The sequence below is a fragment of the Adiantum capillus-veneris genome, chromosome 19 (genome assembly GCF_014529385.1).
Source record: "Adiantum capillus-veneris isolate H3 chromosome 19, ASM1452938v2, whole genome shotgun sequence".
Classification (NCBI taxonomy): domain Eukaryota; kingdom Viridiplantae; phylum Streptophyta; class Polypodiopsida; order Polypodiales; family Pteridaceae; genus Adiantum; species Adiantum capillus-veneris.
Window position 1 is genome coordinate 57,491,448 of NC_140949.1, and position 17,484 is coordinate 57,508,931.

Here is a 17,484-nt window from a genome sequence, read left to right on the forward strand (position 1 = left end):
GAAACAATTTGATAAGTTCAATCTTCCAAGAATTGGACATAATGGTGCAACCAAACATTGGCACAAAATCAAGCACTAGTCCCTTGACTATGTCCTCTGGCGCCCTTAACCTTATCAACATATTTAGTATGTATTTTGTTATAGTTGGGTAAGATAAACCTTTTTTTGTGGACATGGTAGCATCCCTAAAAAAGGGGATTTCTAATGACGTTGAATGAAATCTCACACACGATGAAAAACTTCATCCACTTTAGGTGCAATGTGTACAAGTCGTCCTTTTGGAACGCTGACTGCGATGTTTTCGGGGTGGTGGGCCTACTCCCTGTACTGACTCACTTGTGTTGATCCTATGACACTTGACAAATGAACCTTCGAACACTGCCCTCTTTTTCGTGGCATAGTTATGATGTCTTCTTCAACATCCTCACATGTTTTAATGAAGATTGGTTAGAGGGTCTAGCTGTATATTTGACCCAACCTTGTGCCGTTTAGGAAGTAATCCTTCTCTCTCAACACTGCTTTATGTAGCTTACAAAGTGAGGCCTAGCGATAGGTGGTGCTCCACAATCCGACTCATTTGTGTCAACACCAAACAAGTGCTCCTTGATTTGCATTGCAATTCAAAACATGGCCATAGGCGTTGCATTGGATCTTGGATACATTTTTCCCCATTCCTTTCCTCACACCATATTTTTTAAGCTTTACTACTGCTTTGAGCTTTTCTACTGCTTCCTACAATGTTCATGGACTATAGAGAGTTAGTTTTTCCATCCATAAAAGTGCTATAAGTAACCAAGGACATGTTGATACAGTAAAACTACAATGGGATATTGGAATTTAGAGTCTAAAAAATGTTCACAATTGGACATTGACATATGAGGCTTCTAGCCTACTTGGAGGTAAAAAGAGCTAACTCATGAACAATTAAGTAAAAGTAGTCAACAATCCACTATCTACATCTGTTGGAAGTAAGAGTGGAAGTTTAGAACACCTAGAGACTATAAAAACATAATTCTAAATAAGCATAAAGGTAAGAACCAAATCTCAAACACAGCCAAGTCATATGCTTAAATTCACCAATGACCTTTCCTGAAGTAAAAGGTAAGAGCCATTGGCTTAAACATAAGTAGTGAACTCTAAGGAAGATATCATCTATGCGAGGGCTCATTTTTACAATTGCACCATGGCTTCAATCCAAATTTTGATGTTCTTGTGTAGATCAAACAGATCTAACCATCTTGGTCTGCTTCCTTGGCTTGATAAAAGAGTATTTCTTGCTTCTACCTAGGATAGGTTCTAACATTGGGACCATCTTGGAGCCACTGCACACGACAGCTTCAGTCATTGCCAAGGAAACAAGTATACCTATAGTACATGTTGTGGTTCGAGACACCCACACTCTCCCAAATTTATCCCTAGGGTCAGTGGTGGATGGTTTTGCCAGGGTGTGTAGTATCTAAGACCCCCAAACTAGTGCTTCATATGCATATAGATGGGTCATCTTTCAAAGGCTTGTCCCCTAGGGAGACACAAACCGGGACACATACTCAACCTACCAAGCAAGTACATGGCCTTCATCTCCAGGGATAGCACACCGTACTTCCCATTTTTCTATAATTAAATGTCATTATCTTTATTTGTTAATGATAATTTTTAATTAGTAAAATTTATAAAATGAGAAAATATTAAATTTTTTTCAATTGTTTCTTTGTTTGAAAAATGTGTGTGTGTGTGTGTGTGTGTGTGTGTGTGTGTGTGCCGCACATAGTGTGTTCAGATTGTTGCCAAACTAATGTGCATTTTTATTTATTTTCATACATGTTTATGTGCATGTGTGTGTGTGTGTGTATGCAAGAGAAGAGAATGATAGAGCACTCACATGCGGCCCATTTGAGCAAGAAGAACTTGAAGAAATGTTGCCAAACCTGCAAACACACACACACACACACACACACACACACACACACACACACACACACACACACACACACACACACACACACACACAAGTGAAGAAACCTATTCAAAGCTTGAAAAGAACCTTACCTTGTTGATGGGGGGAGCGTGTGAGTGGAGATCTCGAGTCCAGCAAGCCCTATAGCACCAGATCTGCAGCAACAAGTGAGGAGGAGGAGAGCAAGGGAGGAAATTAAAAATGAGAGAAAAATGTGCAGGAAGAACCCGCAGGTTTTGTTTTTGTAGAATCCATTTGTAAAGGTCCTGATAGAACTATCAGAATGCGTGTTCAATAGTTGTCAAAATATGCGCCCAAATAGTCGTCAAAATTTGTGTTGAAATAGCCGTAAAAAATTCAAAATTTTCACTTTTTTAAATTGGTTCTCCCTCCAGAATTAGCTGCACATATACCGATGCCCGCCACTGACGTCGGTAATTGACGTTGGTATTTAGGTGATCTTTTATAGTGATTTTTATATGTACTACAAGCTTATCCACAACCTTATCCTCAAAAAACCAACATGATAATTCAAGAATGTGGTTCTAAGGTATGTCGGGCCTACTTCAGGGGCCGCTTCACATGCTCGAGCTATCCCCATATGAAACCAAGCTCTAACACCAATGTGAGAATATGATAACACCACTTTGGGCGTACCTACCAAGGATAGGTCATTAGACCTCCACCTAATCATTGAGATAATGAGGAGTGCCCCCTCATTCCTAGACCTTAAAGATAAGTGGTGCGCCATCCACATTGGTCCGATTGCCCAAGCACTATAATCGAGTGGTTTGTTTCTTGAACCTTGTCCTCTTTCAGTATGAATTTTTTGAACTCTAAAAAATGTGCAATAATGACGGTCATTTATGTTCGTACAAAAGGTACCATGACCTTTGACAAACAGAATAGTGAATTTTCTATTGTGGAGCAATTTGGAACATTTACAGGCCATACATCAAGTGCGCTTGCAAAAGGCACTGGATCCCAAGGCAAACTGTGAAAGAAACATTCTTTGATTTGACCACTCAATGTGGTACATCTTGAACCACCTCTCTGACCTCTTTCCAACTTAGGCAGAGGAATACTACCTCCCTTTGATCTGCTCTTGGCTAGGTGCGCAGGCCCAAGAGACTGTCAGGGCACAGATAACATATTTAAACTTCAGGACTTGTATGTATAACGCTTTGAATGAGCTAAAAAATGATGAGCCTCGGCTCTTTCTCTCAAATCTCAGCACACCTAAAGGGATAAAACAAATACTTTCACTTCTCAAGCCCTCCTTAGACCTTGAAGACTCCCCCTCTCTGAAGAGACCACTATTGTCTAGTGTAGGATCTTAATTTGTCACTTCCTTTTTGATTCCCTCTCCTCTTCTGGACTTCTTAGAGAAATCTAGAAGCTTCGTAATAGGGAGAGGAAAAATCCTCCCATTTTGCCAAATGTTTAACTTTTGATCCTTTGTAATTTTCAAACGAGTGCTACACCTACTGGAAAGCGTGTTTTGCTAAAAGTGGACAAGAATGTATCAAGGCTTGTTCACTGCCTTTTTGTTAACAAAATTTTGGATTTCTTTCCTCCCAAATCAATCTTCAAACATGTTTTTACATCTTTGGAAGTGACAGTATGTTGTAGTACATCACGATTGGATGAAAGCATGATCCACCACTGAAGAACTTTGTCTACTCTACTGAATTCCTCACTTTTGAGCTTACCCCTAAATGTAAGTTCTTTAAGTTCAAGCAAGTTTGTAAGGAATTTGATCATTTTGGATGGCATGTATGCACTAATGATTTGAATATTCTCTTTGATAAGGAGGTGAAAGAATTGTTCAGTTGTGGGTTGAACCATATCCTCATCCAACCATTGAATCCAATGTCCTAACTTTGAACATTCTAACCTTTAACAAATTGTCTGATGGTCTTGTTTTCACATTTTCAGACGTGCATTGGAACGATTCCACCAGCTTGGTTGAGTAATGAGACTTCATGGCTCTCACCCTCTATTTCACAAAGGATTTTTAACTTAAAACAAGACTGGTTCATTGTCGAATCAGACAGAGCACCACACATCCCTACTATCATTTGCAAGCACATTGCAAAAATTGATGCTCTGGGATGACTTGATGGACCAAAATTTATTGAGATAGACAGGACTACCAATGAAGTAATTGAATTTCTTCAAGGAGCAATACAGAGCTTTGGACTAGAGGCATATGGTAACACAATTCCTATCCTCTTTCCAACTTACAAAAGTCACAAGCACAAGTTTAGATGGAATTTTGATGCATCTAACTATATCATGATGCAAGCTACATCTATCATCACAATTTGCTTGAATTTCTCTCTTGAGGATTTTTGTACTATCTATGAAGAAAAATTCTTAACAGTCAAAACCTTTACAAACCATTAAGTTAATACTTTTTGGTTGGTTCAAAATGCAACTAGAGTCTTTTTGAACCTGCCTAAGAACACTTTTCCATGTTCTCAGCCGACATTACACAGTGTTATGAGAACATCTCACTGTTTGACCCCTCTGGTCTGTGTTTTATACTCTAAAGGATAGGGAAAATGGTCTTCAAACATCGCCACGGACTAGGATTTCAACAAATATCTCTAGTCAGGAATCCAAGATGGGTTAGAGGTTCCTTGAAAGGACCTCCTACACATTATGGATTGTCGGAGGTTATGGATTTGATTGAATGGCTCCTTTGGAACTGTTTTGTCCAATTGGGAAAGAATTGCTATAGGCAGGTTTATGGAATTCCAATGGGATTTTCATGTTCTCCTGTGATGTGTAACCTTTACCTCGCTTTTCTTGAATACACTTGGATCGTGAAGAAATTGGAATCTGATGATACGGCGGTTGATCTATCATTACTCAAAAACACCCACAAGTCCATGCATGATGTCTTAAGTATGAATAACCCTCACTTTGTTGATTGTCTCCCACAGGTCTATCCTTCAAAACTCAGAATTGAGCCTACCATGTTGGAAAGTATGGCATTCTTACGATATTTGAAAGTAGCAAAGACAACTTTCTCTCTTCATTCCTTTCACAGGGCTCTTTCAGGCCGAATTGTTGTGGAAACAAGATAAACTCAACCTCGTCCGTAGAGAATTTCTAAAGGAAAAAAGCAATAGACCTCACAAATGTGCTTTGAAGTCTTGTTTGGGGATGGTGTACCTCATCATGTACTCTTCATCTTACTCATTTACTGCCTTCAAGGCGATCTGTCACTTAATGAATAAATACAGGTCTAATGGATTCTTGTAAAATGAGCTTGTGGCTACAATTACACACTTTCTTGGGAAGAAGGATTGGCATGGAGCTATGGCAAACACTGACACTATCAACTATTAAACCTCTAGCAACTTGGTGTAGGGGTGGGTCACCACTTGGTGGTGCCTCCCGCCCCCCCCCACCCCACCAAGTGGTTGACCCTCCCTGGGACAAGGTGGGTCTCTCTCTCTCTCTCTCTCTCTCTCTCTCTCTCCTCCCTCTTTCTTTCATAACTTTCATAGCTTTTAGGATGTGGCTATATGGCACGATGATGTATTTTTTAGTGTCTTTGAGACTTCCCCGTGCACCATTTGGGCAATTGGTAAAGAAGAAATTTTGCTTCTATCTATACCATCACAATGAAGACACTCATTACTTCTACCCTCTCCATTTATTTATCTCTCTGTCCCTCTATCTCTCTCTCTCTCTCTCTCTCTCTCAACTGTCACAAATTATCAAGATGTGGCTGTATGGTACGATGATGTATTTCTAAGTTTCTTCAAAAACTCTCCGCACGTCATTCGGACAAATGGAAATAATGTAACTATACTTCTCTCTCTCTCTCTCTCTCTCTCTCTCTCTCTCTCTCTCTCTCTCTCTCTCTCTCTCTCTCTCCACATTCATTGAGATAGACACTCCATGCCTATAAATGCTTGAATCCAGTTTTTCTTGAAAAAATACACTATGGTATGGGCACATGACCCTTACAGTGAAATTAGAATTGATTGTTAGTCAAGTTTGTTATGCTAGTTAGGCTAACTTGAATAATTGATTAAGCTAGTGGGCTTATTACCACTACCTGGATGAGACCTAATTAACTCATAGCTTAAATAGATCACAAAGGAAACCTAACTAGGTTAGGATATGCCTATACCCTAAACATGGAATGAACTAAGCCTTAATGTCTTTTGACTTGGGGACTTGGGATGTAATAAACCTAAGGGCCTATACCCTAAACCGACTTGAAGGAAGAATCCTTTTGCAGGCATGAAGACCTAAGCAGTTAAAGATAGGCCCAACGGCATAGTTATAACATCTTTAATATGGCTAAAATCAATGACAGACGCCTCAAATTTTCTGAGGTTTGAAAAGCATTCCACCATCTTAGCATGCATTAGAAAATTTCGGAGGTCATTTGGAGGGCCTTGTAAGAAATTGTATTTCTCTCTTTAGAAACTTTTTTTAAAATGCACTTGCACCTTGTGAGTACGTCCAAAAGGACAACCAGACACTCTGAAAAGTAGATTTATATTCCCAATCGTCCTTGAAAACGGTCACTTTTTTATTTAATGCGAGCGTCTTTTTCAGGAGGCAGGTGTGGCGCATTCAATGCAGCTTACGTCATCACTGGAACTTGAAAAGTCACAAACTGTGAAATAGTGATAGATTTTGAGGCTTTTGACACCACCAATACGCCCGAAACGCCAAAATACCCTAAAAACGAATGTCTAATTGTCTCATTCCGACATCCGGAGAGGCAAAAAATGTCAAAAAATCCCAAAAAATGGGCTTTTTACTTAAGGCACGTGAGGAGGCATTCTAAAATTCTAGAATGCCCCCTCTGCGCACCGTTAGTACAAAGCTCCTTTTAGTGGTTTTTGGACACTTATCTTTCAAGAAAGCCCCTTTTTAGAGGTTTTTTGACATTTTCCTCTCAAAAAGCTCCCTAAAAAGAGGAAAAAAAGGGCTTTTTACTACCGACGCGCGAGGAGGCATTCTAAAATTTTGGAATGCCCCCTCGCGCGCCATTAGTAAAATGTTCTTTTAGGGGTTTTTGACATTTTTTGCCTCTTTGGATGTCGGAGTGAGGCAATTGGATATTCATTTCTAGGATATTTGGGCGTTCTGGACGCATTGATAGTGAGCTCATCATTTGGAGCTCACTTAGTTTCAATTTCAATATTTCCTAACAACAAATGCATAGTATGTGAGCATAGCAAGGGTTGCCTTTGTGTTAAAGCATTGCTAAGTAAGATATGAAGTAAGAGTAAAACATTAGCTTCACACCTACTTCTTCTCTGAGTGAGTTGGTAAGTAGGATATACCTGCACTAAACATGGAAGTTTGAAGTTTCAAACCACTCTACCATGGCATTGAACAAAGTGATTGGACCATTTGAGTTACCAGAACAATTAGTTTATGCTTAACTTCTTCTCTAAGGTATGGAGTGATGACTAAACGCAGAAAATGGGCATACATGGTAACTATTAGTACAAGAACACCATGTTAGATGCATAGTTTAGCTAGGATGAATGTAGTTATCAAGGAAATTTGGCAAAGATTAACCTGTCTTAGAAGGATTAATAGACTCATCCTTGTTAGATTCTTCCACCTTTTTATTCTTCTCTTTTAGTATAGGTTAGAGTGACATGGATGCACTAGAGTCACCCTAGTTACCTGTAATGTTGTTTGGAAACTAATCTAGTGATTTTTTTCTTATTGTGGATGTAGGTAAGGGTGCTCTCTCTAGCTTTTCTAAAGGAAGGATGTGTTGTCACTTTTTCCTTTTCTCTAGCAGGACCCTAGAGTAACTAAGATCTGGCCTGCAAATTTGATAGATTTATCTTTTAGAATGAATGACTAAATAGATATGTCTACTTGAAATAGTTGTTGTGGTCTAGGGTTCTTGAATTATTGATGGGAACTCATGTGCTACTTTCGACTATGTATATAAGTAATTTTCAAGATGTGTCTATATGGCACAATGGTGTATCTTTGATTTTTTGTAAGACTCTCCTGCATGCCATTTGGACAATCGGCAATGATGCAACTACACTTCTCTCTCTCTCTCTCTCTCTCTCTCTCTCTCTCTTTCTTTCTACATAAATTTCAAAATTTTTAAGGATGTGGCTGTATGGCGCATTGGCATATTTTTGAGTTTTTCTAAGACATTTTCGTGTGCCATTAGGACAATTGACAATAATGCTACTATTCTTGAGTCTCTCTCTCTCTCTCTCTCTCTCTCTCTCTCTCTCTCTCTCTCTCTCTCACACACACACACACACACACACACACACACACACACACTTTTTCTCCAACAGGACCCCATAATAACTAAGATATGACCTACATAGTAGAGATGTATCTTTTAGTGTGAATAACTAAATAGATATATCTACTTGAAATGGATGTTGTGGTCTATGGCTCTTGAGTTTATGATGAAGTCTCATGTGCTATTTTAACCTATGTATATAAATATATATATATATATACACAAAGGTATATATATATATATATAAATCTCTACTTTGTCTCTCTCTCTCTCTCTCTCTCTCTCTCATGCTCATGCTGCTCAAGATCATGATCAAGTGAGCATGATCTTGAACAGCATGAGAGAGAGAGAGAGAGAGAGAGAGAGAGAGAGAGCTAGAATATATATATGTGTGTGTGTGTATATATATATATATATATATATATATATATATATATATATATGTTGCTTATATATATGTATATATATATCCCTTAAAGGGAGTTGTAGCCGAACAGTGCGTAAAGGAAATTATACAAGAAGTTACAGTGCCTCCGCGCGCCGTTGGACTACAACCCTTTTTAAGGATTATATATATATATATCCCTTAAAGGGGGTTGTAGTCGAACAGTGCGTAAAGGAAATTATACAAGAAGTTACAGTGGCTCCGTGCGCCGTCGGACTACAACCCCTTTTAAGGATTATATATATATATATATATATATAATATGTTGGGTCCAAGCCCTTTTCGGTCAGCCGTGGGAAAGGCCTCTTATAGGCATGCAATAAAGTTCAGTTATAAGCTCAGTTTGCATGACACACTTTTTCTATATATACAATGTAAGGCTCTTACACAAGATGTAATAAACAATATAGCGTTATTTTTCTACTGTGTTGACGCCTGCCCTCTCTCTCACTCTCGTTCTTTTCTGTTGCACCACGCCATGGATTGCCTCTGTCATCACCTGCCCTAGCCGTAGTCACAACAACTGGTATCAGAGCCTTTAGGCTTGTGCTCGAGAAGCTTGGCGGGAACCGCTGCCTGCAGAGAAGAAAGCAAGCTTGTCGACCTGCATTGAAGCAAGAGATCATGAAGAAGCAGAGATTTTGGAGCTATGTTGGTATTATGCTTACACATATTGGTATATATGCAAATTTTCATTGTTCAAGAATTACGAGACATCGATGCTCACAACAACCAAGACGGATTTCCTTCGAGATGAATTTACATCGACTTGTTTGGTTTTTCGAAACCGATTATCATCATCATTATTTGTTTTGTCCTATTTTATGTCAGTTTTTCTACAGTCTATTGTAAAAAAGAATCATATATTTCCAGTCAAAAACCTCGTAGTCGGTTATTGTCATGCTATTTCATTGTCATGCCAAATTTTGTACGGGTTATAGACACTGCCACAAAGATAAGTGGTAAGACCTCCCAATGTTTTGTCAGTTCTCAACCCATTGTTGCACTTCTCATGAGGTTACTGGGTACACCATAAACCCAAGGTTTGGCAGTGAACCAAAAACTCCATTTTTGGTAGCTAACTTTTTCTAACCTACACCCTATTTGTTCAAGGGGGGGTTACTGATCTAGCACCAGGTTATGGATACACCAGAAATCCTTGGTTGTGAGAAAACCTAAAACTCACGGTTGACGAGTACACCAAAAACTCGAGGTATCATGAGACGGCCTGTCTAGTTCAGGCTTGAGGGGGGATTGTTGGGTCCAAGCCCTTTTCGGTCAGCCGTGGGAAAGGCCTCTTATAGGCATGCAGTAAAGTTTAGTTATAAGCCCAGTTTGCATGACACACTTTTTCTATATATACAATGTAAGGCTCTTACACAAGATGTAATAAATTAAACAATATAGCGTTATTTTTCTACTGTGTCGACGCCTACCCTCTCTCTCTCTCTCTCTCTCGTTCTTTTCTGCTGCACCACGCCATGGATTGCCTCCGGCATCACCCGCCCTAGCCGCAGTCACAACAATATATGTATATATATGTGTGTGTGTATGTATATATATATATATATATATATATATATATATATATATAGAGAGAGAGAGAGAGAGAGAGAGAGAGCTTTCTCTTGAAGCTCTCTCCACGAGGGAGCTTTCTAGGAAGCTTTTTTATATTTCTTCTTTTGCAAGTAAAAATCGGGGGAAAAGCTCCCTAAAAAGATTCCTAAAAAATATCTCTCAATTCCCATCCCCTCCACCTATGACCATCCACTTGAGACACATCGGCACTGAATATTCCATGGATCAGCACGTCAAGATTTAGATTTTTGTTGCACTTTTGATAGCTAACCAGAACACTTGGTTGTTGCGGCTTGGTCCACAGTCATGAACCTATCACTTTACACTAAGATGGCTTCAATTATCAGGATGATTTGGATACAAGAGGGTCGGGGGGGCAAGACTCCAACCTACCACAATGGTTGCACCTCAGGAGTGGAGCAATGACAAAGAGAGTTTTTAGGATCTAATCTGCATCTTAACACTTTGGCTCATCTGCAGAGCGCAGTGCTTCCACATTTTGAGGCTTGATCCATCCCAACACCCAATGGAGAGTGTATGTGAAATCTGGCTAGAGATGATCCACACACTCAGGAGACAACTCAATAGGCTTCATGGAAGCTCCTACCACATGCAAGAGCATCACAAGGCCTTGTTGCAACTTTGGCAACCAAGCCCCTTCTTCATCATGGTTCATGGGGTGCCTAGATGGTAGTACCATCCACCACACCAATATGCTTGTTTTATTCCCCCATATCTTTATTTACCCATCATTGTACATGTCTTGTTTTTTTATTTGGCGACTTTCCCACATTTTGATGTAACCCTCTCTAGTAGGGGTAGTTTGTAGCCCATTGGGTAGATTTATTAACTAATGGAAGGATAATTTACTTGCAAAAAAAAGAGACCATCTATGCTCACTTAGAAGTAGGAGTGTTTACTTCAAAGCAATTAAGAAAACCCTATCATATACCCTAACTACAAATAGACACTACTTGGACGTAAGAGTATCATCTCATAACAATCAAGAGGTTTGTTTATGGTGTTGCTCTTGTCCACTTGGAAGAAAGAAGGAGGATTCTGACAACCAAGAAAACTCCTCACACCAAGCCAAACTTAGGGGTAAAAGCACGTGCTCAAACAACCAAGAGAGAAATTACTACATTTTTGTCCATAACTAATTCTCAAGGGGCTAACTAACTTTCTACCCTAATCCATAAAGGTAACTAAAATTTACTATCCTAGTATATAACATGCTAAATCAACATAATGTGATAACCTCTATTCTTAATACATGACCCTAATGCTTTAATTATTAGTAGGCAAGGAATTTTCCATGCCACACTAAAGACTATGGATCGATAAATAAGAACATATAAGTTACTTTAAAAAGCAGTGACAAGTCACCTTATAATATGTTCAAATAGTATGGCTAAACATATTATATGAAAATTATTCATGTCTAAAATGTTTTGCAAATAACATGTCAGGCAACGTAGTTTGTGTCTAATTAATCTATTTAAAACGAAAATACTCACAGTCTAAACACAAAGGTCCTCCTAGGAAACTAGGTGGGTCAGGATATTAGCTCTTGAGTACAATATGTCTATGGTCTTTGGACAAACCCACTATCAATAATTCCTATTTCAATTAGGTGACTTGGACAAAGACCCTAAACGGAGTTCCTATTCACGATTATTATAGTCTTTTGACTTGATTGGTTTCACAAGATATGAACTATCAATTTCACTCTTCCTTTGATTTGATAGGTTTCACAAGATGGGAACTACCAAATTCACTCTTTCTCTTTATTTCTAGTTTTCTAAACTTGATGACTTCTTTTAAGGAGAGACTGCATTTAAATAGGTAGCCTACTCAGTATAATAATCACAAACACTCTGTCTAATACTGACTCACAAAGCCTTGAAACTCCTACTGGAGTACAAATTCTTAAGTTTTGGCATCAATAACAACTGATAGGCTCTTTCAGACCTATAAAACATATCCAACGCTAGCAAAATCTATTGTTTTTTTAACCATAAACATACTTCTTGTCTTAATGTATATCATAATCAAAATGAGTATTCATTCTAATTAGAATGTACTAAAATGCTTCAAATGTAGAAATGTTTTTGTGCATGGACTTTCTTATTGTTTAGAGCCAGTTGTCTTTTGAACACGGTGTTCTATTGTGTCTATTTAAATTATTAAAAAAGCAAAAAATCTTATCCCCTCAAAAAAGAACCATATAATAATAATTTATATGCTTTCTTATTGTTTAGAGCCAAATGTCTTTTGAACATGGTGTTCTATTGTGTCTAATTAATCTATTAAAAAAAGCAAAAAATATTATCCTCTCAAAAAAGAACCATACAATAATAATTTATATCTACTCTTTGGATAGAACATAGATACTACTACATGGGTAGATATATAGATAGATGTATGATCCTAGTACAACTCCTGGATATACATGAAATATTAGTAAGATACTAACAATAGATATAAAAAATTGAGCATATGCAATACTATTAAAAAAAAAAATTGACTTCATTACCGTATTGCTCATGATAAATTCTTGCAATATGATCACGATTTGAAAATTTCCAAGAAAAGTATATTACTAATAAAAGACCATCAAATTGTCTTGGTATGTAGTAATATTACATATACACCAAATAGAGATTTGCTAACCATCTTAGAGGTATACGAAATTGTGTTTCAATTTTTATACATTTACATTATAGATTTTTGATTGTTCTAATCCTCTTGCGAGGGTTTCAAAAGAGATGGTAGAAGATGGAGTTTTGAAAAATTTGATCAAAATATAAACAAAATGCTACCAAACTATGAGACTAAGGGGAGAGTGGCATACCTCTTGCCTTCCAAGCATGCACCTTTATAGCGCGCCCTCGTAGCATGTGTGTCATCCACATGGAAAGGCCTTGCCTTAATGCCTCTACCCATGTGGCTACACTTACGGCCTGCCCTTTTCTGATGACTCTTGTCCAGACACTACTCCCCCTTGGAGAAGCGTTCTTATCATTGGAAGGAAAACGCGGGAAAACACTTCTTGATCACACTAATGTTCTCCCAAGTAGAACCCTCTTCAGGTGTTGGACCTCCAGAGCCAGTTCATTAATTCGACTTTGGAAGGAACCCTACTCATGAACTCAAAGACTAGTGCTAATTTAGTACGCTTGGCAAGTTATTTCTTGGTCAGAGTAGGAGGGATAGAAACGTTGAGGGCATCCTCAATTTCCACCCTTTGCAAGAGCGTTTTCTTGAGAGCTTGATAGGCCTTGTCCCCCTTGGTAGCGTCTTGGAGATCGGCACACGTTTCTAAATCCTTCAACGATCTTTTGTTCAACAAGAGAGCACTTAAGATCTAAGTGAGTTCCCTCTCAACCTATGCTTTATGTCATCTTAGTTCGCCTTTGCTCAACCCGACCAAGCCATTTTGATCGCACCCCTTTTCGACCGTATTGCTTAATTGTTCTCTGCCTAAAACTAGATCTTCTCCACTTTGAACAGACTATGGGTCCTTGGTCGACCATTGACCCCCCATCACCACCTCTGCGTAGGAAGGTTTGGGTGAATTCTCCATCAATCCTAGATACCCCAATCAAAAAGCTTCAAGGGGCCGGAGACCCTCGATTGAAATGCCCGGTGGGAATGGCTCCTAAGGCCAACAAAAAGAGTGCTTTAGGTTTAAGCAGTAAGTGCACTTAAAAAGTAGGATAATAACTGTGAAAAATGTAATGCTATGGGACTAGTAATAATTGCAGCTTATGAGGAGAAAACAAGCGTGCTTCAGATAGCTAAAGCAAGCAAGCTTGAGGGGATCGCTATGTCTAAAACCTATATATCGAGTGCATTCAAGGACTATTTATAGAACCCCTTACCTCTTAAATTTTCACTAATAAAAGGGATCCCATTTCTATTCAATGTGTAAATTTTTTTCCAAGATTATTTGTTTGACACCCTTATGTATGTGAAAATGTGAAAGAATCTAGGAAAACGTAAACCCTATTGTTGAACCCACGTGATTGGCATTTTTTATCGTAGTGACCACCCCAAGGGGGCAAGTAGGTAGCATAGCATGCACTATCACTGTTGAAGGTACACACGCTAACGTACCCTAGGCAAACCTTGGTGGTGAGGGCCGAGCGAAGCACGCAAGTGGAGCCCGACACAGCTGGAAGTGTTGTTGAAGAAACTCTGGAAATAGAAGATCGCCTTGGTGCCCACAGTTGCGAGTGGCAGGAAAAGAGCTCACAAGCCAATTATCCCCCTACTCATATGCAAGCACCTAAGAACCTCCACCATCAATCGTCAGCCATCGCTAAGAGCTTCACCCAAACACTTTTCAACACCCACTTTCTTTGCAGCAAAGAAGTCTTGACAGTTTGTGGCATGGTATTATGGTTCTACCGATCATCATGCTGGTAATGCACCAGTAAGCAATCTAGAGAAAGAAGTTGGCTACTACTGCATTAAGTCAAATTATCTCAAAATGAAAATTACAATGTTTGGATCCGTTTGTAGGAACCCAAGGTCTGACTAGTTAAATGACCCTTCTAACCTAACCACACACAACACATGAATATGAAGGCTAAGTAGGAGAGTTGTAAAAATGGACCATACGGTATGCATTGTGCAACTCTCTTCAAGATAGGTTGACTTTTTGGATTGGAAGAAGAAAAGGTGTTGATTGGTACCTTTAAATTAGTGGAGCATGACTACTAGTCACTCACAATTCGGGAGTCGGTGGTCAAGAACTATAACCAGTGACCACATGTCGCCTATGCTATTTTATAGAAAAAGGCCATTCATAACTTATTTGTAACTATCATGAAAAGATTTAGTATTGATTTCCGTTTCGCATGCATTTCTAGATAGAAAAATAGTTGACCTACAATAAACATACTCATAGGATGTGAGTATGAAACAAGGTGAACGATCACAGTGGCATTCTAAAATAGAATGACGCTGACACAGATTCCATTTACATACTAAAATATCAAAAAACTATACGGTATTTCTTTAATACGAATCTTGGAAGGTGCTTGGTTTGTGCTTGGTTCGACTCAAAAGGCAAAAGTTAAAAGTGTTAAAGACAATACATAGTCCGCATGATAGCCATGGAGGCAAGCAAGGGCAGAAGAGTGGGGTGGCATGATTGGTCTCGTAGGTCATGTTTGCATTTTAGAGAGGTTACTTAGAGCAGCTCATTTTATTTGAGTTCCAACTCCTCTCTCTCCTTGTTTTGCTACCCCTTATATGCTCCACGATGCGCGAAGAATGATCGGTAGATCGATACTATGTATATGCGCGCCATAGGACTTCAAATAGAGGTTTCTTTTCTCTTTCACTCCGTGTCGGTCTTATTTGAGTCCCTACACACCCATTTAGTGCTCTAAGGTGTGTGGAAGACAATCGGATGACCAACAACACGCATCCGCGCGCCGTAAGACAAGTAAATATGTTGTGTGTATCTCTCTCTCTCTCTCTCTCTCTCAAAATGTACATAAATTGCACCTATAAAAAATGAACAAGAGTAGGGGTTACCTTTTCCTGGGCTTGGCATGGCAACCTTCAAGAGATGTTGTTTCTGCAGACCTCTCTCTCTCTCTCTCTCTCTCTCTCTCTCTCTCTCTCTCTCTCTCTCATAATCTAATTTTTCATAGTACCGTTATCGGCATTCACAAAAAATAACTACATGCTTTACACGTGTCAAACGGCTAAAAATAACTAGTGGTCATTTATTGCACCGTATAATTTAGAGAGAGAGTGAGAGAGTGAGAGAGAGAGAGAGAGACCAACACCTTGAAGTTTAGGAGAAATGTGTTATAATATTTAATAAAAAACTTAAATACTGGTATGTCCCAATACTTACCTATTTTTGCCTGTATTAAGTTTTTCTTAGGATTAAGATCCCACAGAATGAAGAGGCAAAGGGTCGATCCAAAAAATTGGCTTAGGTGAACAGGAAGCAGAAGAGAGACTACCTAAGTTGCTGAGAGGCTCTTTAAAGAGAGATGTGAACTTTGCTCAGGCCAAAGATACATTTCTTGGAGACGATGCTATGGGGACAGAGGAACCCCCCAAGGACTCAGACGCTTCAGAACAAGAAGAAGTGCCTGTAAGCCAAAAGCTTCAAGTGACTAGCACCAAAAAGAGAAACATTGATCTTTCTTCTGCCAGTGAGCCATCTACAAAATGTAAGAAAGGGGTGGATGGGGTTGAAAATCTTGCATGTGTGTATAAAAGACTGTTTGATTTTGTAGTATCTGCAGGAGTTGCTGAAATGTTTGACAAGATCTCTTCTATCTTCAATGCCTCAATCATTCTGGATGACCTTATAGCTCAGCACAACGATTTCCTCAAGTTTGAAAGAGACAAGTTTGAGCTTGAGGTTCACAGGGGCAATGTGTTTCTTGCTGACATGGTGGTGGTGCACTCAGAAGATTGTGATTCCACAAGATGGTCATACAAGAAGTACCATCAGCTGCCTATCATCTATAGACCCTCATAGCATTCTATGCACAAACAAGATTGCAAGCTAATTAAAGGATCCTTTGGGTTCCTTCTATTCTTAAATTCTCTATTTTCTAGTCTATTGAAAGATCCTTCATAGGTAATGGATGAGGAGGATATACCACCCAATGAACAAGATGATGAGGACATGGAGTCCAATGAGGTTCCTGAGATTGAGGAGGATACTAATCTTGAGGCAGACGCTAAAGAGGTGCAATGAAGCAAAATACTTACAATTAAAACATCCGACATCAAACTACCTTTAGATGTCTCTGGCTTTAATGAGAAGCAAGCCACATTGATGCTTCTTGGACTGCCAGACTTCAAATTGGGTGAGAAATCATACATTTTCCTCCATGACATTCAAAGTATATTTTCTTTAATAGAGGGCTTTGCACTTGCCACGCTCTCGAAATTTCAAGAGGGGAGGAGTGGATTTCTATCTGATGACAGCAGTGACGACGAGGCGATGGAAACCTCTAGTAGTAACCCAATGGAGTGCATCAAACTCTGCTTTCACAAGGCAGAAAAGTATAGAGAGTCACTCCCAAATGAGGCCACCTTCCAAGCTATCAGAAACAACCTTAGGCCATCAATCAGTACTTAGGAAGTAGTGGATTGGTTTATGCATCCCACACAAGGGTCCACGAGGTGAGTGGACCTATGGAAGGATGACTTAGATATGCAAGATGAGAGCTACATGGTAAGCCCCCCCCC